The 22,173-nt window shown below is 40.8% G+C and overlaps 2 long non-coding RNA genes across 2 annotated transcripts; both read left to right on the top strand.

Moving 5' to 3' along the window:
• The first annotated feature begins 977 nt into the window (after positions 1–977).
• LOC107836775 (uncharacterized) lies at positions 978–12,343 on the top strand. Its single transcript, XR_001662730.1, has 3 exons — positions 978–990; positions 4,975–4,977; positions 11,628–12,343. It is a non-coding gene; the product is annotated as an uncharacterized LOC107836775 (long non-coding RNA).
• A 40-nt stretch (positions 12,344–12,383) lies between these two features.
• On the top strand, positions 12,384–21,653 carry LOC107836776 (uncharacterized). The gene is made up of 2 exons (XR_001662731.1): positions 12,384–12,638; positions 21,388–21,653. It is a non-coding gene; the product is annotated as an uncharacterized LOC107836776 (long non-coding RNA).
• The last annotated feature ends 520 nt before the right edge of the window (positions 21,654–22,173 follow it).

Genomic DNA, 22,173 nt, shown 5'->3' with positions numbered 1-22,173 from the left:
AAAAAAAGTAAACATTACCAGCAACATATTTTTGGATCATTTTTCCTTGTCAATAGGTAATCTTAATTCCCTAAAGTAGATATTTGCTGAAAAAGATTTCAAAAAGTCACAGGACATTTTCTTCCAGCCTATCAAAAACATGTTGTTGGCAGTTGTGTAGATGATGATTATTGTGTGCATGCACCCTGTAATTTCAGCTTAACGACCATTTTGCCGATAAAACGTGTTCCGATTGTAACATTTCTCGGCTTCAGCGCATTAGGTAGGCCATCTTGGCGAAACCTTAAAAGTCATAAAATTAACTGACTCTGTAAGTATACCACATCCCTCCAAAATTACTTCCAAGGCTGCTGTTATTTGCTCTTAATCAGTCCATATAGTTCTTAGATAATTAGACTTGCCCATATAATTGTCTTTATAGTCTTGTTCTCTAAACGGGAGGGGGGCAGAAAATGCCAGAAGCTTGCGCCCTTCCATTAAATTAAACCAAACAACATCCGCAAAATGAATCAATCTGCATATAGTCTGAATCGCCACTGTGTCATCGTCGATGCGCGACTATTGATCTCGCCGTAATTACATTCGCCTCCAACTCTCCTCGGCAGAGACAATTAGAGAGGACAGGTGACAGCGGGGAGCCGTGTAAGCTCAATAAAAGACTCCTTCTATCGCGTAATTAAAAATCATAGCGCACTCTGAAAACGAACGGAACCGAGGCGTCTTCGTCTCCCGCCGACCTCTTCGTTCAGGAGGCCCGAGAGGAATCGGGCAAAATGCTGAACTTTACTCGGAGCTAATTGCACAATATCCAGTCAGATAAAACTGCTGTCGCCCCACCTGCTGCGAGATTACAATTATCCTCGCAGGTTGTTGGGATTTCTTCTTTTTTTTTTTCCTGCGGGTTGGACGTCAGTTGCCAACTTGCGAGAGCCCTGGGAGTTTCAGATAAAAGGCAAACGGAGGAAAACGGGGCGCTTGTGAAGTCAATCTGTGAGCATAACGGCTCCAGTGGAGAGCAGCGAAAATCCAGGCATGGCTGACAAAAGATTAGAAATGTAAGAGGCCTTTCTCCATGATTAACAGCCACAAAGACCGTAATGAAAATGAAATTTCACAGCACAAAGAAAGTGGCCTAACTTCCTTGTGACTTGCATTTCTTGTAAACGGCTTAGAATGATTCATTTCTGAATGAACCATCACGTTAAATCAGAGTCGATTGTTTTTGTTTAAAGGGGCAGCATTACGTAAAATCCACTTTTTGAAGCTTTACATCATGTTTGCTATTCCCTAAACAAAAGCATCTATGGAGAGTTGCTATGATTCTTTCATGCATGTTTGGGAAATCCTTTAATCTCCGTGGCAACCATTAAGTTGTGCAAAATGCCTGGGTGGATCTCTCTGTGCAGGCCTCCCCGACTCAGCTCCTTCAGACTAGCCAGCAGCAATTAGCAACACATGGTGGAACATCTGATGAGCTCATTGTAAGAGCTACTTCTCAGTGCAACGCTGGTAAAAATGTTGTGAAAGGGTTAATAGAGGAGAAATGTTGGGATGACTTCCTGAAGGCGGAGCTTTCAGTTTTTAAAGAGACAAAGGCCCAATTTTACAGTGTTAAAATACAAATTAAAATTTCTTTTTACACATATGTGATGTATATGGCATTTAGCAGAACTGATGGGAACACATTTACTTGACTGTGTTATGGCACTATGTTCCTGGAAAAATAAATACTGTCTCTTTAAAAAAAAAAAATATCTACACAATTTGGTGTGTGTCAACAGATTTTTTTTCCCTCTGGTTTGTTTACCAGCATCAAATCCTTCTTCTACACAACTTTTCATTGTGATCTTTTCAATATTGACTTTCGCGATTGCTAAGTCACAACGCGCTGCGCCGATGAGTGACGGCGCCACAAAAGGCCCGCGAGGAGAAAATGTCAGTCCATTCTCTGTGAACAGAGCAAAGCTTTCTGAATTAGCCCAACGCCAAAAGCAGAGGGCGAAATCCGCATCCAAATCTCCCTTTTCTTTTATTTGCCGTCGCCGTGCAGAGATCATCTCCTCCCCTACAGTCGGTCCCTTATCTCCCGCTCTCACTCACTGTTTTTCTCCTCTCTTGGCTCCAAAAGGGGAAAGTGAAACAAATAACTCCCTCCCTCCAATGTCATGAAAGCGGGCGCAGTGATTTGTGAGGAAGTTTTTTTCCTCTCTTTCTTTCCCAGTGCCCCCTTTGCCCTCTTTCACTCTCTCACTTTCTTTTATTTGTCTGGATGTGTGCGCTGCATTCCGTAGTAACACCAAGGGGCAGTCGGATAAGATGTGCAGCAGCAGCTTTCATATGAGGGGGGAAAAAAATAAAAATAAAAATCTTGTTGAATTGACACAAGGACCTGAAATGCAAATCGAAAGCAGATAAACCAAAGGAAGATTTGTGCTTCTTTTCTTTTTTACGCTGCATATAGCGCAGTTTTTATTATTATTTTTTTTTTAGGTGCTGTCAGTCACGTCGGCCCACGCTTAGGAAAGGAACAGCAACCTTGGCTGATCTCATCTGTTCAGGCAGACATTATGTTACCGAAGAGAAATGGATTACTCTTTCACACTCTTGACAGTTTGATTATTTAGTGCGCCATTTTCTAAAGTCTGGACAAGCATTTATGAGAAAAGAGCTGCACAAAAGCAGAGAACGCTACATGTGCATGATTTTGCACCACTTTGCGGCTCTCGTTCCTCACAGCATGGTGTTTTTGTCTTCTCTGATTAGTCAGTTCAATGAAACATCACTACAGTAAAACGCCGGAGAACATATGCGGAACATTGACAAAGTTTTGCTCTCATTTGTAATGGAAATGCAGATACAACTTGTTCACTTACTTTTTCGGCAACTACCTTTATCCACCCAGGATCGTCTGAACTTGCCCGGTGCCGGTACCAATTCCGGAACAACTAGTTGTTGATTGAAAACTTTTCTAACCAATTTGAATCAGAAATTGCCCATCTGAAGTTTGCATTTTCTTTCTGCACGTTAATGTTGTGTGCTTCGTTGCACAAAATTTGATGTGTGTTTATTTAACGCCGTACTAGTTTTTACGTATTTATTGTTACCAACTTTGAAGTTCTGCAGCCTTGTCCCTTTGTAAGACAAAAATTCTGCCATGGGAGACAAAAAGAATGATTTTATTTTATGAATAAATTATTTTGTTCTCCAAGGTTTGATAACTAGGACTGCATGAAATTGACTCGGAATTTGTCTGCACAATTGAATTGATTCCTCTTGCGTTTGTGTCATGTGCCTCAAGATGACATATTGAGAATTGACTCCATATAAATAAGCTAAATTGAATTGCATAATCCTCTTGGGATTCAATCATTTTCACTTCTCTCTTTTGCAGCGTTCCCTGCCAAATAGGATCATCAGCTTCTCTGACACTATATTCACATTTTAGCCATTTTCTTCATCACACCTGCAAGAACACAATTCTCTTAGAATCAAAAGTTTTCACCTTTTTTCTTTTTTTTTAACTAAAAATCTTCATGTCGTCAATAAAAGATAGTGTATGACTTTTTGGTATTTTTTCCATGAAATATCATTTGTTAAGCTTTTGCTTTCTTAAGATTGTCTTCCTGTAAGGCCCAGTGTTCTGATTGGTTACCTGCTCAACCAATGGTTGATTGGTGGCATGTTTCATTTGGGTTCAAGTGAACTTTCTCCTAAATTCGACAAAAAAAAAAAGTCAATAATCTATCAGCCGCAAGCTCAAAATCTAACTGAATCCCAAATCTACCTAAAGTTAAAATAAAGTGATATTACCAACTCATTTTTTTTTGTTGAGGTTGGATTTAATTACCATATCCTGATTCAAACCTCCATTGCAAATGGAATGCAGCTTTTTAAAATGCTGCTCTTTTCTTGCTTGAAGGTAACAAAACGAGTAACTCAGCAAGTCGTATGCAAATATGTTTATGCGTGCAGAGAAGGGAAGACATGTTTGGCATCAAAACGAGGCAAAGAGAAGCCCCCCTCCCACCCCCCAAGAAAACATGAAACCTCATATGTCCGGTTTCAAGCATCCAGGCGAGTGCTTTTAGCTCTAGCTTGCAGTTTGCTCGGCGCGATTGTCACAGGGTTTTATGGTCGGAGCAGAGTCTCTATAAAGCCTTTTATATTAGCAGCTAAATGCAGTGCAGGGACGTCAACTTGCTATTCCGATGTTACATCAGGCAGGACGGAGGATCATATCTGCCAGCCTGACAAAGCCTTATTGCCTTCACTTTCCACATGAATGCTTTCAGATGTGCTCGAGTTCAAAGTCTGCAAGCCGCTGCCAGGAAATAAATTGTGTGTGAGAGTCACAGCGCCGCAGATTTAGATTGTTCACCTCCGCTGTGGCTTAGATACGAATTCTGTTTCCTTTTTCTTTTGTTCCCCCCTTTCTCTCTGTTTTTTTTTTTTTTTTTTTCTTCTCAGCAATTTCATTGTAATGGAATGCGAGTAAGTAAGTTTGGGTCATTTCACAAAAACTCCATTTTGCTTACCCATTAGCCGCACAAGTGACAGAGTTTGAGAGAGCGCCGTCGACCTGGCCGTGACTGAGACAAATTAATCGCCAAGCAGTTTTGTTTCAGTATGGCGTCGCAGAATTACGACCACATTAGTCGGTGGCAGCACATCATCTGAACGCATCTCATCGCTCATCCACACTGCGTAAAAAAAATAAGCTCATTTCGAAGTATTTCTCTCTATTAAATGAGCTTTTTATTCAGGTGGTTATGGTTTCAAGAAAGTGTGAGCAAATGTACTACATTAGGTGGCCGCATTTACAATTTCAAATCATTTTAACATGGTGAAGATGTTAGCATGCTAATACTAGCACAGTTCACACTGAAAGTGAAAGCAGAGTTTTACACAGGTGCTTATGGCAAAACGTCTTTATTCATTATTATTATTATTAATATCCAAAATGCAATTTCTCAGCATGTATTTTTATCATTAGAAACCAAATCATGTCAGAAGGTACTTATTTGCGTACAACTGAGCTTCAGAAGTTGGAAAAATAGGCTTTTTAGATTCTATTGCATTGAGCAGCCTCACCTCTATATTTAGTCGTAATTTTAAATCTTGCTCCAGCCTTGTTAAGATCGGATATATTGGATCCCGGATTTGTCGGCCACCTCTCCTCACCTCTGCGCCTGTCGTTTTTTTTGGCTGTTTGAGTAAGAGTCAAATCGTTTGCTCTCCATTTTCCTGCTTCTCTCCGTGTGCCTGCATTTCGATGCCAACTCGCTCAATTTGCACATCAAATCGTTGAGAAGAAGGGGAATGTATGACCGGAGATATTTAAAGTTCAGGACGTTAATTGGTCGGACAGATGGGACGATCATTCTTATTTACAAACCCTTCACCTGATGAGGCCTGAATGTTCGTTTTTAGTGACGTCACGCAGTCTCTTTCAGGATAAAACTCCACGACATCCTGCTGGCTTCACAGACAAAACACTTGAGACGGCCTCTGATTTCTGCACATGCAGGCACTCTTCTCTGCAGAATTGTGACTCAAACAAACAAACAGAACAACCCCAAAATCAATTTGTCACCAAGATCATTAAAAGATGCATTTCTTGCTAAACGCAGAGGGGGGAAAAAAAAAAGAAAAAACTCTGCCGGACGGACAGTGTCCTGTTCTTGAGATTAGCCTGTCAAAACACACATCCAATTAAAAGATTCAGATGACTGTGCCCCGGGACTTGGCGCAGCTCCAGCACACGTGTGTGCGCGCGCGCGTGTGTCTGCATGGGTTCAGGGAGAAGAAAGGGGAGCGAAGCAAGAGGAGCTCCGTTTGTGTTTTATCTCCATTTCTGCACATGTGCTCCCATCCACAGAGCTGAATCACCGTCGGTGATAACACTACCAGCCATGTCGGTTGGTTTATTTATTTTTTATTCCTCCCTTCCTGTGTAAACGTGTGCATGGGCGTTCTTTATCCATGGTTGCAAAAGCATGTGAAACTGCTCACTCCTGAGTGTGTGTCTATGCATATGTGTGTTAAATGTGTAAATAGGGCACATTGCCAGCAGTGCACCACAGTGGAAGTCGCCATGGCTGTGTTTGCCTTGGCTTCTTCCCTGTCGTAACTAATTAGGATGATGGTAGACGTGTGTGTGTGTGTATCTGTGTGTATGCGCATCCCTATCATGTGCCTTCCTGCACAACTGTCTTTTTCCAAGTCCTTCACTCATCCTCTGTATCATTTTTCTCCTCTGTTTTTTTTTTTCTTTCAACCATGAAGGGAGCAAGGAAGTAAACGAAAAAGGCTTCAGCAAATAAACAAACTAATAATAGCTCAGGGAGCTTTGTCTGCTCTGAAATACAGATGATTTTTTTTAAATCGATAATGTGACATCACAGCAGCGCCTGGAATTAAAATTCTCCCACTAAATATAGATTCGGTTTACTCGAGACTCAAGGCATTTGCAAGAGATTAACTTTAGAGTTTTTTCTCCACAGTTTGACTTTCCAAATTACAAATTCGCCAGCTTTGGGGATATATTCTGCTAAGGCCTGGTAGCTGCTACAAATCACTGCAGACATCTGAGCTCGCTCTTGGATTTCTGAGGACAAATACTCAATCGTCAATAGGACACGTTATCGTTGCAGTTTTGCGTTTCTTGGAATGCCACATCTCTTTTTCTGCCCTTTTTTTATTGGACATACTCCACACCACAGCATCAGAAATCCTCGAATCTAGATATTTACAGCCACTTTATTATGTACACCCCATACAATTACATGGTAAGACAAATAGAAAGGCATCTGGAAGTGAGTGGAGATGGCTTACAGAACTGGCCGGCAGAATGTGGAAGACAGGGGGGGGATCTGAGTGACTTTGAACATGGCGTGCTTGTTGGTGCCAGATGGGGCCGGGGCTGCCTGTTTCACAAACTGTTGATCTAGGGGACTTATCGCACAATAATCACTCATTGTTTTCAGAGATTGATCTAAAAATCCCCCCCAAAAAATTGTTTAAAGCAATTGTGTTGGGAAAAGAAAGATATAACAAAAAAAAAAGTTAAAATAAGCACAGCCAGACCAGATCACATTTTTGACACATTGATCAATATATGCCAAAAATCCAAACTTATGTCCTGAAGAAAAGAAGAAGTTCAACAGAGNAATAATTATGTGATCGGTATCGGTGATCGGCCCTCATGGGTGATCGGTATCGGTATCGGCAGGAAAAAACCTGATCGGCACATCTCTAATAATTTTACATGTCAGCATACATGTCAGATCACAAAGTGCTGCCACTCAATATTTGATGGGTTGTAAACGACCCATTAGAACACATTTGTTCTGTACAGTGCGGAAATGTAAACAATACTAAAGGATGACCAGGCTAATTAATTATCTTATTACATAAATCATTAATATGATTTATCTGGTGTTTATCCCATATTTTAGCTTTTATAGCAATTCTGAAAACCCCAGTGTTTTAATCAGACTTTAAATGTTGTCACAAGCACTGATACTAACATAGGCTCCCTAATGTAATACGCAATAAATCCCAACTCAATTATAATAAAAGATAATGCAGCATCTTTAGCTAAAGTAGTTGTAGCTAAGTTCCATTTATGCAAGTCAACACTAACCATCCATCAACAAAACCTCTGATCTTACAGAATATGTGGATACTTATTTTAGACATTGTGCCCCATCAAGTGTTTAAAAACAAAATGCCTCTAAGGCCCTTATCACTCTTTCTCCACTTCTCAGCAATAATTTGGATTTCCTGGTAAGTAATTCAGGTGTTGATTTGCCAAGAAGATCCCACCAGGCGCGGAGCTGTAGGGGGGCTGGGGGGGCGTCTGTCCCCCAAACCGGGCCGGATGGGGGCCCGGGTTGGGAGGTGCCAGGGAGGGAGGAATGGTTTCAAGCCGCTTAAATATCTGATTATAGACTTAAAAAGTGCATCCTCGCCTGTTGAGAAAGGTGTATTTAATGTTAAAGTAACCTTCCCCAATGAAATATATACTAGTCAGCCCCAATGGCTGTTTCACTCACGGTTTAGCCAAAAAGCTTCCTGGGTAAGAATCAAAAGACAAACGCGGCAAACCCCCCCCCCCCTCAAAAGTTTCCAGCAGCGCAGTATGAAAGGGGCCTGGTGATTCGTTAGGGGTACAAGTTGTGGTACAAGTAATCCAGTGCTATGTGAGCAGTGGAGTGGTGGAAGAGCGGTCAAACAAATCGAAGAATAGAAATTTCTACTCAATGTAATATGGAACCAAGTCTTCTTTCTTCTTCCAAACAGACATTTACAGAGTCAAAAATAAGCACTTTCCATCCAGGACTCAAAAATGATAACATACAAATATTCCATCTGTAATCTGTTTCTAATATTTGAGACTTTGCTGTCTCTTAACCTTTCTTAACGACATGTTTGTCATTTTACAACTGTGATCTCTACAGCATCTTTGAGTCACTTTGTGCTAATGTGAGATGATTCTTAAAAAAAAAAAAAAAAAAAAAAGACTTTTCTGGGATGGTAGGTGTTCTGTTATCTTTCACATCCAGCAGGTGGTTGTCTAACTGTGGAAAGAGAACTCAGAAACAGGCACAACTTTAGTGCTTGAACTGTCAGTCAGGGGGTTTTCATAGACTTTTGTGACAGCTTTCTGAACAATGTGGCAAGTTTAAGAGGAGGAAAAATACCGGTTTTTGTCACAAGTACTTTTCAAGTCACAAGAGCTTCCAATGGGCTGCGAGGTTCAATCACTTGGAAGGGTCCAATGTTTTCTTCTCAGGGTTCACATTAGTGCACTAGCGTGCATTTACCACGAGTTCTTCTCTCAACGTTGTTGTTTTGAAGCCTTAAACATGATGTGAAAATCTTCCGAGCCTGACACGATGTGCATGCCTCAAACGCTAATGTCTCTCACTGTCAGCGAGGCAAGAAAAATGAGCTGCGAGCAAATGTGGCTGTACCCTGGTGTGTTGTGCAACATGCCCTGAGAGTTCATATTATTGTTTTTATACCCTCTCTTTCTGAAACCACCAAGATTTTCTGCAGTGCTAGGGCTTCTTTTTCTGAATTTAGACCTCTTGATTTGCTGCAAAGCATTAAATCCAAAGCAATTACGGCTCATTGGCAAGGGCTAGCGTCTAAAACATTGGTTGTGAAAAGGCTCTCGGTGTGAGCTTAGGTGAAGTTCTCCAAAGTTCTCTCAAGACATAGCCCAAGTGCGTCAACAATAAATCGCTTTCGAAAACAATATTGTTAAAGTCTGTCTCGAGTGTGTATCATCTCCTTATTTAGTCCTTGAGGCCCTTGAACTGTCTGGTCAACAGGAATGCGTAGGGTAGGAAAAGACATCAAGCTGGAGGACTTAATTGGTCCATAGGGGGCTTTGCTCCGAACAGTGCACAGTTGAGGGGAGGGAAGTGTGCATTGACAGAACAAACGCAAGTGGGTCAAGGAGAAAAGACCCAGGATATGCCAATAAAACAGAACATTCCTATGATGGGAGCAGTCAGAAAGGAGGTTTGTTAGAAAAGGAGAAGAGATGACAGACAGGTGGAGGAAGTGAGACAGAGCTTGTCTGAAAAGGCTGCAGAATAGAGGTTGGGTGGAAGATTGAGAGATAGGGTTGAAATGAAAGCAGCTGTAAAGGAAACTGGGGATGCGGGGAGAAGGGGTTTAAATGAAAATGGATTGAATGGGGACAAGAAGGGAGAAACAAAAGAGGAAAAAATGAGCGATGGTAATCGATGGGATGTGTACGGGGCTTCGGCTGATGAGAGCAGGAGGAGGAAGGAAAGGCCTTTCATGTACCCCCTTTTTTCCACCGCGATCCGAGAATGAATTATAGTCGTGGCAGAGAGCGAGGGGGGGAGATATTAACCTGACACTCATCCTGAATTCAGATTCGGCTCCTCGCTATCATTCGCTCACAAACTGCCGTTGTCGCGCTCGCTTTCAAAGACAGAGGAGCAGAGTTCATTTGTAAAGACCTCGCCTTGTCAAGTCCGTCTCCATCTACAAGAGGGAGGCCTTAAGACGACATTGGAAAATGGATTTCACACTGAAAGTTAAACACCTTAAATGGCACCAGTTGTGGGAGGATCTTATATAAACCAATGGGATCATTTTTTTAGATTCCCAATGAGTTCAGTCAAAGTTCGGCATACCGCTACGAACACCGCTTTCTGCTTTCTCAATGTTCTTTGCATTGACTTTCCTTGCCTCCACGTGACGGCTTACTCCATTTCTACCAGATCGTGCATAATAATGAATAAGGCTTATACTGCATACAGACACCCACCACTTTTTTTTTTATAATTCATCAGCCACTGGGACGTGTGACTGACTGCATAAAATCAAAGTCATCCCTGCGACGTGGGCGTGAGTCACTCCGTAAGTCCCCTTGATCATTTCAGGCCTGCGGCTTGGGGCTTTGCTGAGACCGGCACTAGTTTCAATTAATTTTCATCTGGGTGTCCTTGTCTGTATTGTTTGCATCAAACAAGAGATGCTGCAAAGAAGGGCAGGCGAGATGCTGCTTTTTCTCTATCACTACTGGCACTGCCTTTGCCTCCCCTCTTTAGGGTTTCAGGACGAGTCGGTTCAGTCACGGAAAACGTCACGAGGAGAAGAGCAGTAATGAAGTGCTGCTGGCTAGTAGTTCATCAGATTATTGCATCTCTGCTGAGAAGTGATTGTGTTGAATTCCAGTAAAACAATTATCTTTCTTTAAAAAAAAGAAGATATTTTTTGGTGAAATATTGCCAACTGGCAAAGTGCAAGTTTTGGTTGTAAACAAATTGATCTACATCAGTTTAAGTCATTAAATTTCTATGAACTCCCTATATTTTAGATGCATTAGCAAATTTTGATAACATTTTTTTTCAAGTATGTAGTAACTTAAAGCTAAGTGAGAAGCCTTAAAGCAAAAAGGCAACAAAAGAACACCGAGTATTTTTAGATATATCGTCTAACTGCAAATTTAATATTTTATGAGAGGCCATACTTCTGATTTACTCCTCTAAGTATCCGTTTTAAAGGTCTTATTGCTACACTATGTGTGCCTTTTCAATCATTTATACATTTTAGTGTCAGAATAAAATTTTGACTCTCTCTCCCACTTAGTGCACTGGTTTTGTAAAACAGATCTATGAAACAATATCGAAGTAGCCACAATTTGTCGAGAGGGAGCAGTACGGTGAGGGGAAGAAAGCACTGCAGTCAACACAACAGCATAATGGACTCCTGAGATAAAGAGCAACATTTTCCACATAAACAAAATCCCAGACTCTCCATAAGTATCGCACAGTGCAAGTCGATGTTTGAAGCGTGTGAAAAGTAGCGGCTTTTATTCTGGAATTTACAGATCGTGTTTGATACACACAAATTGTCGCAACTAAAAAAATCAATCAAGCTGATCAGATCTACTCCAACTTCCTGTAGATGCTTTCAGACAAATCTAACACAGGGTTTATACAGGAATCCCAGAGTTGAATTTACTACTTTTTTACTACCGCTACAATATTTTTACTGCCAACACAAAATCCAACCAATTTCGCGGCAATTTTCTCAATCTTGGGAGTTCGGTGATCGCTCGATATTTACGTGAAAAGTCTCTGATCTTTTCTACTTCAGCAAAGGTCTAAAAATCAGCCACTTTCCTCTTCTGCTCAGCAGTGAGAGGTTTGACTGATAGACCAGCCTACCAGATCATGTCTGCATGCTGCAGTTATCAATAGTGACCCCACTGTTACCAACTAAGACACTTTCTTCCTATATTTTAGCGACATTTCAATCTAAAAAATGGCACTGGCTAAAATCAGCAGGTCAAACTTTTTATAGATTGATAATCTACGATATGTGAGAAAGCCGCAGTTGGTGCACTGACGGCTCATGTAAGGCTAAACTTTATCCCACTTACTGGAAAGTCTAACTGTGACTTTATCTTGACCAAAACCTTGCATGTTAAGAACAGGAACCACTATTTTTAGTGCTTATCCTAAATCCATAAGACTGAGGATATTTGGGTATTTTTTTAAGAATATCAATAAAATGCAAAGACATTCCAATTTCACAAGCCAATGTTTTATTCTCTATAGAATATTAATTTCCTACTAATTGTCAACACTAGGACAACTCAAGGTTCAAGGGTATCATGTTTCACAGGTGACCAACACACCAACTCTGTCGGATCATCGTTACAATTAGAGCAGCTGTTTAAATTAGCTAATCAACCACCGCTGTGCTCAGATGATCATTTTATAATCCCAAAATAACATGAAACTGTTGAGGACTAAATGTGTTGCACTTTTTGTGGGAAACGTTTACGGGTTTTATGGTGTCGAGTCCTCATAGTGGAGCCGTTTGTTGCTATGGCAACGAGTCCGAGTGTAGCTAGCCGACACGGAAAGTGGGGGGATACAAGTGGTTTTGAGTTGTTCTTCGACGGTTTTTCTGAGTTATTTTTCCCTTTGCTGTGGCGCACTGCTCTAAATTAAGGTTTCATTTAGTTAACGGAACATTTCTACAGCGGCAGCGCGACTGCGGATGGCAAGGTAAAGCATCGTCTTTTTGCCTTCGCGAAATTTCCGGATCTAAACAATAGCATGAAACGTGTCGAAATGGTATCAGCTAATAATGAATCATAAAAGTGGTACGTAAAAGTTCTACCACTTTTCCTACAACTGCAGTGGAATTTTCATTTTTGAGTATGTTCACACTGCAACCTGTGAGCGGTGCAGTTGGAGTTAACTTACTGTAGTTGCTGCGGTGTTCAGAGCAGCTCAGCTCTGAGCGCTGGCTTTAGAGTCAGCAAGGTCCTCTGCCTTTTCTGCAGCTCCCGTCGCGTCGCTGGTAAAAAAAACTTTAGCTCGTAGCTGAGCTTGAGTTTGCAGTTGCATCTCTTCGTTTAGCACCAAAAAAACGAAACGGGGAACTGCTCCACGGTGGCGCCTCAACCCGCGCAGGAATCTGCTGCTGATGAATGGCGGATGCTCCGCTCGGTCTGATTTGATCACTGTGCCAGGTCAAATTTAGATTTTTTTTTTTCCTGCATACTTTACAAAATGCCTTTCAGTCATCTCTAGTCTTTGAATCTCGGAAAATCGAGCCAAAGTTGTGAAACTTATATTTTCCCATGGCGAAGCGCAAAATGACTAGCTAGTCTCAACACGTTAGGCGGTTCCAACACTACGCACGCGCACAGCAACTTGAAGTCAGTCAGTGACAGCTCAGGTCCTGGCAGTACCGTAGTAAGTTTTTTTATACAGATTTTAGTAAAACGAACTTAAAACAGTAAGTGAGCATCAATGGCAAATTACAAATAGTTTGAAGGAATGATCAAACAAATGTACTACTCTTTACTACCGTTAGTTACTGGCCTGCATTTGTACTACTTTTTACTGGCCTTAATTTGAGCTAATTTAATTTATTACCTTTTACTACCTTTTACCACCGCAAAAAATACGTTTTTTCTTCCACAACCGCTTTACATTGTATCCCCTCTGTATGAGATTAATATGTACATCTGTTTGAATAACTACTGGTGACCTCCAAGCCTAATTTGTTTTTTTGGATTTGCCATTATGTGATGACTTAGAAGAGGTTCAATTTGTTCCAAGTTATTACAAGCCATGTATTGTGAAGACCACACATTGATAGACCCTCTGTGCTGTAAATGAATTACAAGTGCCTACTCCCACCAGAATTTCATTCCATTGATTGTAAACACCTGACTCTAATTCCACCTTCAAGTTGCTGCTAATCATAGACACTCTACTACTTGTGCCACAAAGTGCCGGTTCCGTCTCCAATTGTGCAAGGAATCTTTAGCTCCGAATGACTCGGCACAGGCAGGAGCTACGCGAACCGCCTGACATTGATTGTAACAACACAAAACCAACCGCACATGTCTGAAAGGAGGAAAATAATGAGAAGGGAAAGAGGGACGGTAGACAAACATATCTGTGTAAGAGCATACATGCGGTACATTCAGATGAACACACGCTTCACTCCAAGCCGGTCGGTGAGCCAGCCAACAAGCTAGCTAGCTAACAAACCAGGGGAGTGCGTGGGCTGTCATCCCTATGTTTCTGCAGCTCCACAAGCATAAATTAAGCCCCTGGGAGAGACTGAGAACCAGATACAGAGGGATAAAGAGTGGGAGAGAGCGCGAGAAGAAACCAAGGGAGCAAGTAAGAGAGTCAGAGATGAAGAAGGGGAAGAGACAAGGCCTAGAGACAAGGCAGAAGCCCCAAAGACTGAACACGAGAAAGAGTGGGAGGCAGCAACCCGCTCTCAATTCCCCTCTAAAACCTCTGCCAACTGTGCAGCTGAGGGCTTTCATCATCTCTATTTTTTTTTTCTTTCTCTCTCTCTCTTTTTTTTTTTGTGGGGCCATTTTCCAACTCTAAATGCATCACATCATCGACCAGGGGTGCTAAAGAAACTACCCAGAATAATTTGGATCACTTATAAGGTTTTTGAGTCACAAGCAATCCTTTATTAAATTTTACACCAAATCAATGAATTCCTTTACCTCCATCTTGTCTGTCGTAGAAAGATTAACCCTGAAGTCAAGACTTGCAACATAAATGAAAGGGCAAAACATTAGCTGTCAGTTACAGGAGAATGGCAGTCCATAATTGACCTCAGTAGGGAAACGCGTTACTTCTTACATTGTCCTCTGAAAGTGACCTCCAACAGTGTTTTGCTGTTGTCAGAGTAGATGTCATCCATCATTCAGCCATCAGAGAAGAGACAGTGACAAGTTGTACTATGGTTTTCTCTCTTTATCACGCTTAGTCTTGTTCCTTTTTCTGCCAATGAGACTGAATCTATTACATGTTTTGGGTTTTGAAGACTTAGTTGTTAAGAAATTGAGTCAATTAGACCCTGTGTGTGTTCTGACAGGGGTCCCACTGACCCTGCGTGTGCTTTCAAAAGTTTTTTTTTTTTTTTTTTTAATGTGTAGTTTCGGGAACTGACGGCCTGAAGGGAAAACGCCCCGCTGCCCGGTTGCGACATATGCCGTGCTCCTCCTGCATATTGTTGTAAGACCTCTGGATGGCCCGTGTACTTTCACCTTCAGATAGAAGGAAATTGATTAAAATTTTCAGGAAAATTACTTCAGTCTAGACTAAGAAAAGAAGGAAAATGAGCCATGAAATCTTCATGAAACGTCTTGTGCTCAAATTAAACATGGTGGGTGTAGTCTAGCCTAAAAGATTTAGTCATTGGATCAGTCAGGGTTTAACCTAAGAATTGTTAACCATCGTGTTGCTAGCATTGTGTTGTGGAACCGTTTCACTAGTGGTGTAAATACAAAGCGGTAACATAATTAGATGTTCATAATTTCAAACAATCAAAATTTGATACCAGGTACCAGCTCAATAAGCCTCATCAACTTAAGTCATCCCTAATGAGACAAAATCTAAACAAGTACAAGGAGCAGAAAGACTTTTTGCAAGACATGGTAAGAAAGGAATGAATCAGGATTGGCCCATTTCCTGATTCAAACAGAGATATATCATCCTGGTATTTTTCCAGGTATGTGTCTGTTGATAGCAAGACGTCTGATGGGGGATTCTGGTATCAATAAAAGCTGAGGTCCAAGAGAACAACTCTGCCTTTGGGAAAAAATAAATCACTCCATCTCATATCTGACAACAAACTGCCTTGGGTGCTACACGGCACCGGCTCAGAGATGGTCTTAAACTTAATTTATCCTCAGATGGATTCTTATAGCACTGAGCAGATGGTCCCAGTACCTTATATATGATGTTTTCGCCACATCCAACCAACAGATATAAAATATTGAGAAGGCCATAAGATGATACACCTGTCAAATTATTTCAATAGGGATATGTGTTGGTGGGTTTTTGTATGTTTCTTTTCACTGGGATTGAGGGACTGGGGCCAGTCTTCTATCTTGCTGCGACTCGCTATCCCCGCAGGCCCTCTCATGTTGCTTGCATTTGTCGAAACGGAATCAGCGGCCGTCTCAGCTCACCAGACCACCGGACCAGTAACCGCAGTGGCGGTCGGTCGAGCCATTTCCCCGTCGTTTCTGAGTAATCTTCTGAAACAAGAAAGTGCTTCGGCCGAGACGAGACCGGGGAAAGATTAGGAGGCGGTTAAAGCAAGTAATGACACAAATAGAAAAAAATATCTGTGCCTGGCAAATGTAACGCCCAACAGAAAGGTTAACAGAGGCCGGGAACGCAGCATCAAACATGAAAACTTGGCTCTCGGCGTTGTTATTCTCCTTCCCACTGCTGGCGTCTGATTCTCTGAATCACCATGAGCATCTCCTCTCAGAGCATAGTTGTTTCAACCACTGCGTGTTTTTTGGAGGGCTTCCCAAATGCGGAGTGACTCAAAACACAAGATTGCTTGATAGGGAGTGCTGGGAAAAAGCCAGATTTTCTTTTTTGTTTTTTTATGTAGCTGCCATTCAGAAAGATAAAAAAAAAACACCAGATATAATGTGTAGGACTTGCGGCTGCGTGGCTCAGCCGGTACAAACGGAGGCGCAGATGCTCCTGTGAAGATCCTGTGGTCAGAACAGTGAACCCGGTCAGTCTCATTGGACTTGACATGGCACAGCACTTACCCTCTCATCAAGCGTGGGTGATTGAGTGGACGTAATATGTAACGCTTTGTGTCTGTGAGAGTAAACAAAATGTTTTGTTTCTGTCGGAGTGAACAATGTGAATCCGCAGTCTTGACGTGTGATAAACGTGATGCTACATGCTGGATATTGGTCTTTTAGACTTTAAATATTTCAACTCAAGCCTTAGTTACAGAGAAGAAAATTACATTATTTTAATTTTGTCAATCAACCATTGAATAAGGGTGATGGAAATTGCTAAATAAAAAAATAATTCCTCAATTTTGCAACAAAAAAAAAAAAAGTTCACTCCAGGTGCTTTCTGGTGAAATTATGCAAATTAAGCCTAATTTGCATTTTCCTTTTGCAACATTTTAAAAATTTTGCTCAAAATTCACTTGACAATTGGATTGAAACATGGCTAATGAGTATCTTTTTCATAACATGACTTAAATTTCTTACCTGAGCCCACATGTCTGTCCACTAGTTGTCTTTCCATCTTTACACATTAACATGTTCATTTGTTGAAGAGTAGCAAATTGCTCAAATTTCCATTAATAGAGGAGGTCACACTAGCTGATATTTAATCATTCAACAGTATATTTTATGCATTTTGTTGTTACATTTTGGTTTAATTTGTTGGGTAGCTTTCCGATTCTCTGTACGGAAATTGAAAGAGAGTGAACCTTCTTTCAATCATGGCTGCAAATATCGAATTTGCATATCTGAAAGGCACTTTAATCAGTCCAAACTGTAACACTGTTCCACCCTGCTCCTGTTGCTGTTTGCAATCACTCGCTTCATCTTGTGTAATACATGTTTTCCCTTTTAACCACAGCAGATTTATCTGCAGCAGAGCCGCTTCCCAAACCCCTTCCAGCTCCGGGCTGCCGCCGCTTTGCTGACTGGAATTCCAGCGTTGCGAACACAAAGCAAGATAAAACCTCTTAATCTGCTGTCACTACCGCTCAAAATGTGCAGGCATGTGTGTGTGAGTGTGTGAGTGTGTGGCCGAAGCGACTGCTTTAGTGTTCTTTGTACGAGAGCGGGCTTGGATGCCCAGGGCATCTGTTGACCCAGCTGGCATTTGCTGAGCGGTTGTAGGCCGCCAGGTTTAAGGACAACATTTATCCAGCATGCATTTGTATTTCCCACTCGTGTGTATGCAAAAAAAAACAAAAAAAAACACAAAAAAAGATGGACGCATTGCAGTTGATGCTGTTGTGTGTGGGTGTGTGTTTCTGAACTCTGGGGGTGAGGTCAAGGGTAACATTTCCAGTTTTTCCTCTTAATTTCAGCGAGGAACGTTGAAATAAAAAACATCCGAATATTGCTGAAAGTTATTTAACGGCTAAAAGCTCTTGGCAAGTGAAAATAGCCAAGAAACAAATCCCAGCATGACAAACCGTGCACAAATTGCACAGAAACATTTTCTCTGAAATTACCGCCTTTTCTATCCACATGAATTGTGTGTAGCAAACCTCTGTTGCCTCATCTCTTGTGCACAAGTGCCACACCGGCTGCCTTTTTAGCCGGGGGTGCAAAGTAACAATTCCCTCGCTGTTCCCGTCATATTTAGTTTTGGATGGAAAAAAAAAAAGTTGAAGAACATGCTTTTGTTTTGATTTAACAATGAAAGTTTTGCAGGCGTTAGGAGGAAAGAAAAGGGAGATATCTTGAAAAGCAGTAGCAGCTTTGACAGAGAGCGTCTTCTGCAGGATGCAGCTACAGCTTCTTATAACAAGGAGGAAAAGTCAATGCACAGGAATAAAAAAATTGCACGTACACAGATTTTCATCCTCTTAAGGCTTTGCACACATCAGGATGTGACTGATAATATAAAAGTCGCCACCGAAACAATTTAAAAAAACGGGTCTAGCATCCTAGCATTTTGCTGGACCCCTTTTAGAGTTGATGACGGCGCCTGTAAACTTCTGCAATGTCCCAATGTCAAATCCCAAAAGACTCAATGGGGTTAAAGTCCAGACACTGGTGTGAAAATTAAAGCCATTTTCTCCAGTATGCCTCACTAGCGGCATTACCATGACAAATGTGCACAAAATTGTTTTAAATATTGTGCTGACAAAAGCTATTTCGCATGTTTACGTGATAGCTCACTCATCCAAAATCATAGATGACATGACATATATTTCTATTTCAGCCACAGCATGTCGGAGTCTTAGTGAAGCGTTGGATTGATGAGCTCCTTATACTCAGGATTGGCTGCATATGAATGTCTTTTCGGTTCTCCATGAAAGCCTGAAGACAAGCAGCATTTTAGGAATGATTTCTTTCAAGAATCACTGAATCCTCGTTGCCTTAAAAAAAAAAAAATCACTTTCTAATCAGGCCGTAATTGAAGGTCCATTACATCTGCTATAACAAACAATAATGTCATTTTACACAGTCCTTCTGCTTTATGGCGTAGAAGTAAAGACATAATAAATAAGATGCGTCGTGGTTCATCTGAGGTTAATTTGAAAACTGGAAAGAATTAGAGTGTTTTTAATCACACCGCGATAAAGCTCCAGAATGGAATAAACAAATCTCTCCGCGCCCTCGCGCCGGTCGTGTCTTATCAATCGGCTGTCAAAGAACGACTAAAGAGAAAGAAATCAACACATCCATTCGCACCGACGTGTTTTGCAAACAGCATGCTTGGTAAAAGTGAAAAAGGAAAAAGCTTGAAAGCTGCTTTCCATTTTTGACAACTTTTCCACCATTCGGTTCTCGGTTCGGCGTGGAAAATTTTATTGCGAACAGAAGATTTGGCTTGCCGTTCTTTTCTTTAAGGCGCCGTTTGAGCGTCAAGGAAGCTTTGTCATGTAAGGTTAGTCATGGTGTTTTCTTCTCTTGCTGCTCGCAGCTCCAGACGTACATCTCAAATGCCCGTTCTCCTCAAACTACAACATATTTTCTTGAGAACTGAATGTTTATCCGAGTACCACAGCTAAACATAAAGACGTCGGTGTCTGTAAGCCCTCTATAAACCCAGACTCAAGACCGCATGTGAGGATTTTCTGCACATATGGCTGGTAGTCTATATGTTGTTGTCGGTATGTGGCGACGGCAAGGAAACAGTTTGGTTTAAAAAAAAAAAAACACCGAATCATGTAAAATCAACTTTCTTGAGCTTCACATCATCCTGTTATGTTATCAAAATGTTACAAGAGGATCCAAAAGAGAAGCATTTATTTTTTCCCATTTGCCGCGCAATTGTGGATGCAGAGTCACCGGACGAATTTCAGAGAGTTTTTTTTTTTTTTCTTTCAAACAAATCGTGGCAGCACAGCTGCCGAGCTCCTGATGAGACTGATAGATTCGGTCTGCAGAGGGGACAGCAACTTTTCAGATCTGAATCAAATCACTCACAGTTTGCTGACTCGGCGGAAAAAGACTTAGGAGGGTGTTTTTTTTTTTAATCCTTTATCAGTTAGTAGAAAACCTGAATGGACAGCTGCGGTTTGTTTATGTTGTTTTGCCGGAAAATACTGTTTTAATATGTGGAAATAGTTTGGCTGTTCACTGTAAATACTCAGTGTAGTGATTCTGCTCCTTTTTGAGAGAGAACCAGTTTCTGTATGTGGTCCAAAGAGTTAAAGAACAATGCAAATGAGTTTGTCTGTGCATTTTTACAAATGTTTTGAGCTATTTTGGAGGAATGTCAAGAGCATAAAAAAAATGTGTGAGTTGCAATGGAAAATAGCTACATTTTTTTTTCACCTCCAAAACCTGATAATGTGCGATTCAAAGTGACTCTGGCCACTTGCCGAATGCTAATTGGCCTGAGGACGCAGTTTGGACACCAAACACGGAGGTTCACGGTGTCTTGATTTGGAAACGTTGCATTTAGATATCTCGTAGGGATTCATTAGGCTTGCCATAATTATCATATCCGAGAGCTTTTTTTGTTGTTGTTAAACCTCTTCATTATGCTCCTTTTGGAAAACAAATGACTCATTTAAATAAAAGCAGCGTATCCTTGAAATGAAGCCGCTTTGATAACAAAAGAGCCGGCGAGTTTGTCACTGTAATTGCGGCACTTTGCTCTTCAGAAAAGTTTGAGTTAGTTTAGGTGGGTAATTATGTGCAGTTGTATAGAAATTACCTGAAGTGCCATTTGAAAAAAATCACAGAAAATGTGAGAGAGCTTTACAATAATTTCTGAAAAGTTGAGTTGAGACCCTTGGCCCTCGAATAGCCTTCCATCGATTGCTTTTTCTACAGCCAAATGAATGGACACATGGACAAGGCCAAACTGCAAATTACACTCAGAAATATCTTAACTATAATCCAAACAGTGCAGACAGACTGTGATATAAACACCGGGCAATGTTGCTCTCAACCAACACATTCAGTTCTAGTTTCAGTGGTAGACTTTATGTGCAGAGTCAAAATGTACAATACAATCCCACACTTTTTGGTGTGGCATTATACATTTTGCACTGTAAATATTCAAAAGTTGCGGTCAGAAGAAAATTGAAAAGCATCTTGATTAGAGCGCTAAAATGTCAATTTTGTCTTGAATTCAGTTGAAGCAAAGAATGTGACCTTTATTAAAGCAGTCAATTAAAAAAAAGACAACTTTGCTGTTTTGAGGTAATGTTATACTAAGTGAGGCTATATCCACTTTAATAAGATTATTTTTTAATGGTAAATTATGACAGTAAAAACCCAGAGAAACAAAAATTCACAATTTAAGTGATTTTTTTATATTTTATTTTTATATAATTCTCTTTTTGTTTCACGTTTTCCTGTTGCAGGTGTTAATCTTCTGGGAAACAATTCCTTTCGCTTCGCTCTTATCTTTGACTCGCAGCAGTCGCTGCCGGAAGCGCGTTAGTCTCGAAGGCAGCAAAGTCCTCGATCATCCCCAGCTATTCAACAGGAACTTCGCCATAACGCCGGAAATAATCGCCGCTTTATAAATCACTTGATTTCTCAGGTTTATATAAGGCATCATTATGTTAATTACACAACTGAAACTTGTGCAAAGGTGGTATATTAATAAAAGACAAGATCTCAGATATCTGTCATAATAAAAAAAAGGTCTTAAAACACATTCATGTGATACTGTAAAATTAAAAAGATGAACAAAATAACTTATTGCAGCAGCAGGCAGTCAAGTGGCAGAGTTTCTATTTTCTCCTAAAGGAAAAGGTCACTCAAACAAGCTATATGTCATAAGCTTTAGGCAAAGAGAGACAAGCATTCAGATTTAAAAAGAAACCAATTATCTCCTCTTGTTCTTTTAAAAACCACTTTTGCTTTAGGTTACCATTGTCTTTATGATTTCTATGCCAAAACAAATGGGTGCATTTTTCTGTTGTGTCCAAAAAATTGAACAACAATGAAACAAAACCAATTAAAAAATATGAGACGCTGTAGCTTTCCTGTTCAACAGAATTATTTCCAGCCGAGTTAGATTTTCTGTTTCATGTGTGAAGAAAAAGGATGTCTTGGGTTTAATTTAGAAAATGTACTTTCGCAAAGAAGATTAATTTGAAAAATTGTGCGATGTATGTAGGTGTGCTGCTGTGTTCAGAGAT

This window comes from Poecilia formosa, unplaced genomic scaffold (assembly GCF_000485575.1).
Source record: "Poecilia formosa unplaced genomic scaffold, Poecilia_formosa-5.1.2 Scaffold83, whole genome shotgun sequence".
In the NCBI taxonomy this organism is placed as follows: Eukaryota; Metazoa; Chordata; class Actinopteri; order Cyprinodontiformes; family Poeciliidae; genus Poecilia; species Poecilia formosa.
This window is presented reverse-complemented; position numbering and strand designations above follow the sequence as displayed.